The 7,078-nt window shown below is 42.6% G+C and overlaps 1 long non-coding RNA gene across 1 annotated transcript; it reads left to right on the forward strand.

The window, feature by feature from the left end:
* The first annotated feature begins 289 nt into the window (after positions 1 to 289).
* On the forward strand, positions 290 to 1,083 carry LOC311060554. The gene is made up of 3 exons (XR_014602282.1): positions 290 to 333; positions 602 to 747; positions 1,031 to 1,083. It is a non-coding gene; the product is annotated as an uncharacterized lncRNA (long non-coding RNA).
* Positions 1,084 to 7,078: the final 5,995 nt, after the last annotated feature.

The following is a 7,078-nucleotide window of genomic DNA, read 5'->3' on the forward strand; positions in this document are numbered from 1 at the left end:
TATTTTTACGGCGTTGCTCGGCCATACCCTACCTGTCTATGAGAGGGTCTGTGTGTCACAAACCACAGTACCGATCAGTGCTAAACTTGCATGCACGCTACACAGAATTAACTCCACATTGGAGCCATGCTGTTGGATCCTATAAGAGTTCAAGTTAAAAAACACTGCTATAGAGGGAATTGAACATTTTGTGTTACCCATCTCCTTAGGTCCGCAACGATGAAGGCAAAGTCATCCGCTGCCTTCCACTGCAAGCTGTGTGAATGCAGTTTCAACGATCCCAACGCGAAGGAGATGCATCTGAAGGGAAGGAGGCATCGACTGCAGTACAAGGTTGATACATTTTCATAGGTGCAGGCACAAGTGTTATTATGCCTAATGTATTATCTTTGGCTGATGTCGCTTGCTGATAAGAACTGATCTTCAAGTCATGTTTTAGCTGGGACAACGTTATTTTTAGCATGACAGGTTTTTAGACCGAAGCGAATAATCTACACGACCCAGGACACTAGACTGAACTATTTTGAATGGTTAAACAATAAGTCATAAGTTGATCATGCCGTCATCTGTCCTGACATTTCCTCTTCACCTGGTCTTTTAGAAAAAGGTGAACCCTGACCTTCAGGTGGAGGTGAAGCCTAGCATCCGTGCCCGTAAGATTCAGGAGGAGAAGATGAGGAAGCAGATGCAGAAAGAAGAGTTCTGGAGGAGGAGAGAGGAAGAGGAGCGCTGGAGAATGGAAATGAGGTACGATGAGGTCTTTGATGACCAGCTGATGTTTTTTTGTTTTTTTAACTTGCGTCTCCATTCTGGGGAAAACATCTGCCGAAAATAGTGCAGATATATTTTCCACGGAGATTTGATGTAGAGGGGAAAACGGGAGGGAACCAAGTATAGACCGCTGGGTGATCCCAGTCGACTAAGTATATAGGGTTTAAGTGGTTCATCAGTGGACATTCTCCATGTCTAATCTGCTGAACTCCCAGGTCACTGTTTTTTTTTTCTTCCCCAAACTGCTGAAACTTTCCAGGCGTTATGAAGAGGACATGTACTGGAGACGCATGGAAGAAGAGCACCACTGGGCTGACAGACGCCGTATGCCCGACGGAGGCTATCCTCAGGGGCCCCCTGGGCCGCCCGGTCTCTTGGGGGTCCGGCCTGTCATGCCCATCCCTCAGCCTCAGGGACCTGTGGATTTTTGGGCGGTGTAGCCGTCCCTATATGTGAGGTTGGGACATTGACATTTGCTGAACTGTGATTGGCCACCCATTGTACCCCCCAAACCCTGCACTGTGATTGGCTACCCATTGAACACCCCTTCCACCCACAATGGGTGGCCCCTGGACACCCCCGCTGACTCTATTCAGCACTGTGATTGGCTAGCGAGACACATGATGAAATTAATAACCTATAAATAGGACTATGCACTTTAAAAAAAAACTTTTTTTTTTAAGTGAGCTTCCATCACTGTGATGACCACTGTGATGACCACACCGCCCACTTCACACTGGGTGTGTTTTTTACTATTTGAATGCAGTTTTGCGTTGAGTTAATCAAGTAACTTGTTGCAGAACTATGTCTTTGTCATTAAAAAGTAATTGGTTACAGAATTGCCTACTGAGAATAGTAACTCTTTGGAATACTCTTACATGAACTAAATTGAAACCTCATTGCGATTCCTTTCTTGTCCTGTGAATGAATAGTTTTCTTTCCACCATTTCTCTTTTAGCCGCCTCGTCGCCCCGACTCTTCAGACGATCGCTACGTAATGACCAAGCATGCAGCCATTTATCCCTCAGAGAATGAACTCCAAGCTATCCAGAAGATTGTGTCCATCACAGAACGTGCCCTCAAGCTGGTGTCGGACATCATCACTGACCAGGACAAAGACAAGGGCAAGGAAGAGGACAAGGAGAAGGAGAAGAAAGAAGTCGCTAAAGACAGGTGAGGCATCTGAGAGAGCTCAACATCTCTTTGTCTCCTCGTGTTTCTGTGTTTAAACTTCAAACATAAAATATACTTAAAGTACTAGAATGTTTGAAAAATAGCAGATAGTAGATCTGCTATTTTCAAGTAGCATATTTATAAAGTAGGGCTAAAATGGCTTTCAAATAATTGTAGTGGAGTAAAAGTACAATATTTGCCTCTGAGATGTAGTGGAGTAAAAGTAATTACAATAGTATATTTGAAATACTCAAGTAAAGGACAAATACCTCAAAATTGTACTTAAGTACAGTACTTACTTACAGTTACTTTACACCACTGCTAGATAGCCTGCCTGTAGATAGTGCTTTTGTAATAGTTTCTAATGTAACACTCCTCATACTGCATGAGTTGTGTACCCTATATCGTCTTAGTAACATTATTATGTTTTCTCCATCAAAGCATGCATGCTGTACGTGTGAAACATCTTGACCGGCAGAAATACATCTGCTTTGAGGGACCACTGTCTTTTACATCATTTCTGGAGTGTGGTGAGTGAAACATTGTTCCACAGCATGCCCTATGCCATTGATGGTGTACAAATGATTGGGGTCCATTTGGTTCCATTTTTACACTGTCTTAACATTGATTTTACAATATAAATTGGGGTCCCAGAGATAGACATGCCATTAAATGGGTGTCCTTGATATTAAAATGGTTGAGAATCACTGCTAGAGCCGTAAAAGTCTTCTTAGGGGGTCCCTGGCATATCTTTTCAAATGGGGGTCTGTGGGCTAATTGTCAATTTGGGGGGTCCTTGACATGAAAAATTGAGAACCACTGTCATATGCAACAACATGCTGGGTGTACAGTACAAGGAAGGCACAATCCATTTTATTTAGGATAGAGTGATTCAATGTCTTCAGTAGGGCTGTCAATCTTCCTCATATGATTGAATGTTCTGTGGCTATTTTAATCCATTTTTATGACACATTAATACAAATTAAATCAATTGCACAACAGATTTATCAATAAGCTTGTGCAATCTTGTTTTGTCTTCAGTTGCCAAGAAATTTGAAATTCCTAGTACCTCAGACTTAAAAGTCTATGATGACTTGAACACTGAAGTTGACGAGGAGGCGTTTCAGTTTTTTATAAAGAAACCAGACCTTGGTGTGTTGGAGATTTGTTCACCCCAAGACCCAAATCCTGAAGGTGAGTTCGGTTGCTTATCAACATGGAGCCTTATAGCCTCATCCATACAGTCCTGGCTAACCTAAAATGTCACACAGGTAAATTTTTGTACTTTGAAATGATCTTTGTTTCTATACGCCCAATGTAAGTAAAAGAGAGAAAGTGTCTGAGGAAGAACTTTGTTGGTGTGTGGATCCTTCCGTATCTAATGTGAGCTTTTTACATTACACTTGCCACACACATTCCTCTCTTGCTAATCACACTTATGTCAACATTATTGCGAGATTCAGTGAGCCCCTCTGCAAGCAATTCCATTCCAATTTCCTTAAATATACTTGGCCACCAAATGTAGTGGCCTGTAGGGCCAGACTTGAAGGGGTCCTTGGGGGGGTTCCAGGGGGTCCCCAGCTTGATTGATTGCTAGGAACCAAATCGACCCTTAATGGGTCTTTAACTCAGAGTCTATAGCGGGAACCAAATGGACCCGTAGTGGTCCATTTGGTTCCATTTACACACTCAGACTGATGCCTTGCCATGTAGATTGGGCTCCCAGAGATGAGAATCGTATGAAATGGGGGTCCGCGACCTCATGCAAAACAAACTGGGGGTCCTCAAAATGATAAAGGTTGATAATCACTGCTCAAAAATCTATGTACACGTGTTTCTTAATGTTTTGTATCTGTCTCTCTTTCTCACCCATCCACCCCTGTCTCTCTGTCCAATGGTTCCTTGCTGTCTCTCTCATTCTTTCTCTCTCTCTGACTCCTCTCTCTACGCCACTCTCTCTATCAACCCTATCTCCCTGTGTGTATCTTTCTCTCCCACCTCTACCGGGTTCCTCTCATCACGCTGTCCCTCCAGGTACAGACGGCGCGGCCTCTAGCTACCATGTCAAACAGTTGGAGGAGCAGAACGGCAGGCTGAAGGAGGCCTTGGTCAGGTCAGTCAAAATGTGTACATCTGTTTAAAAACAACAGCAGTTGACCCAAATGGTTTCCAATCAGGAATGACTTGACAACAGCATGATAGTCATAATAACCATTATCCACAAAAGCAAGTGGTTTAAAAATAAACCACTTGACTTAAATGATATGTAGGTGTCCTCTGCTGCTTCGGACACACGCACATTGTACTTTTACAATAACAAGACATAGTCTGGTTATGGCTTTGCCTCCCTGTCAAATTGTAAGCAGAGTTGTACCGATACTTGTATCGGAAAAGCTGCCGATACTGCCTAAAATGCTGGCATCTGTATTGGCGAGGATGACATTCCGATACCACATAAATTACATGATATTTCATTCATATTTTGATTTCTTCAATTGATGTTGCATGACTGTTTTATACTTTTACTTGTACTATTTACCTGAGAGTGTACAAATTATATACTCTTGGAACCCCCTCAAGGAACTCAGATGGTCCCTGAACCCCACTTTGAGAACCACTGTCCTAGATTTGTTTAAATGAGATGCGCAAGTTATGGGGATCGGTAAGGGAAAAAATGGTATCGGTTACATCTCTAATTGTAAGTTGTTAACCCCCCTGTTATGTTCACAGGACGCGTGACCTGTCCTCGTCAGAGAAGCAGGAGCACGTGAAGCTGCAGAAGCAGACGGAGAAGAAGAACGTGGAGCTGGACACTGTGAGGAGCCAGAAGGAGAAACTCCAAGAGGACATGACACTAGCCGAGGCAACTATCGATGAGCTGAAAGAACAGGTACGGACAGTTAGAGCGAATCACTATCATTTTGAAGAGGGGGTACTGTCTTCCCCTGTATAGGATATGAACCACATGCTTAAAATGAAGATCATTTCATCTTTTTCTTTAAAAAGATGACTGCTAATGCTCTTTATCATTAAGACCTGAGGCCGATTCTGCAAATGCCTTCTAAACCAGTAGTTTTTCCAAGATCTTTCAAAAATGTAAAAAAATGGCAGATAAAATCTAAAATGACACAGATCCTTTCCCGTTTTTAAGGGGTAACATGTTCTAGTTTACTATTTCACCATATCTAAACTACTTTAACAATAAATTTTACACACTTTAATTATACAATGAACAATCAAACAGCTAAGTATGCAATACACATGAACTTAATTTTATTTAACCACTTAAGCCCTAAAATTCTCACTTACATGCCCAAAATTGGGACGGGACGTTGAATGAAAGTGGTTAAATATTGTATTTGCTGATGCTGATATTGTCAAAAAAATAGAATGTTTAAAAGAACAAAAGCACAGCAAAAGAAACACAATACAAAGTGATGAAAAAATGTAAGAGGCAATCCATTTGGGTTAAACAGGTTTCCTTTGCAGATATGAATGTCATTCTGTCAAATTTGCAGATATTAGTGAATGGGATTGGGTGAAGTGACATTTAAATGGATATGGATAATTGTATGTGACTTTCAAACCATGTGCCTCTTGTAATGATTGTGTGTGTGTGTCACAGGTGGATGCTGCGCTGGGGTCAGAGGAGATGGTGGAGACCCTGACGGAGAGGAACCTGGACCTGGAGGAGAAAGTCCGGGAGCTGAGAGAGACGGTCACTGACCTGGTCAGTGCACCTGTGTTCTTCACCCCGACTTGCATGCAATCAGTGTTTCATAGCCCATTAAGACCTGAGGCCCATTTTACAAACGCCCTCTCAGTGGTTCTCAAACCTTTTCATGTCAAGGAATTGTACACAAATTGTTGTACAAGCTTGCAGCGTGGCACGAAGTGACACGTTGTGAGCTTGTAGATCTGCTATTTTCAAAAGATTTGTACCGGTATACATTTTGAAAACTTAAAATGGGACATTCTGCATAAGGAATACTTTTACTTTTGGTATTTTAAAGGAATAGTTTACCCCGAAAATAACTTTCCGTCGCATTCCTAAGCCAATAATTTGATGACCGGCAGCGGTTCCGTATGGAGACACAAAGGAGATTCTTTGTATCTCCATACAGAACCGCTGCCGGTGAGTAATCGATAGAAAACGTCATTTTGGGCGTGACCCCTTACTATCCTTAAGTACATTTTGATGCCACTACTTTTGTAGTTTTACCCAAGTAAATTTTGAATACCAGACCTTAGCTTGTAACAGTTTTCCTACATTGTAGTATTGATAATTTTACTTAAGTAAAAAGATTTGAGTACTCCTTCCACCACTGCATTTGGCTTTGTTCTATGCCTTACAATGTATATACTACCACACATGACGGTCGGTCCCCTCTTCTGTCCTCCCAACAGGAGGCCATTAATGACATGAACGACGAGCTCCAGGAGAACGGCAGGGAGACTGAGATGGAGCTGAGAGAGCAGCTGGACATGAGCGGGGGTGAAAGGTCTGCGAGGCCCACAAGAGAGTTGATGCTGCCCAGGAGACCATGGCCGATTACCAGCAGACCATCAACAAGTACAGAGAGCTCACTGCCAGCCTGCAGGTGCATAGATCACTACACACATACACGTTGTACTACTATACTTACTTACCGCAACATTTTAGGATGGATTTTCGTTTTAAATGCATTTTTTCCCCCATGAGTTTTTTTGCCGTTTGTAACCCTGAACCTAACTCTAAATCCTAATTCTGACCCCAACCTGAATCTTTTCCTAATTGTAACCTTGGCTCTAAAAGTCTTTGTTAACAAATTCTCTTGTGGTGTCCAGGAAAATGGCCTTCACAAGGTCAATTTCTACTATACTTATGGGGACACGCGGCCCTCAAGTATATTCATAAACACACACACACACACACACACACACACACACACACACACACACACACACACACACACACACACACACACACACACACACACACACACACACACACACACACACACACACACAGGAATGAGAAGTGAGCTGCTATGATTATCAGTAGGTCGTCAGTAAATGCACATTGCTCACTGCTGTCTGTGTGTGCTTTTCCCTGTGCACCAGGAGACCAACAGAGAGCTGAGCAGGTCCTGCT

The sequence above is a fragment of the Gymnoscopelus microlampas genome (assembly GCF_963454915.1).
Source record: "Gymnoscopelus microlampas genome assembly, chromosome: 14".
NCBI classification, from domain to species: Eukaryota; Metazoa; Chordata; class Actinopteri; order Myctophiformes; family Myctophidae; genus Gymnoscopelus; species Gymnoscopelus microlampas.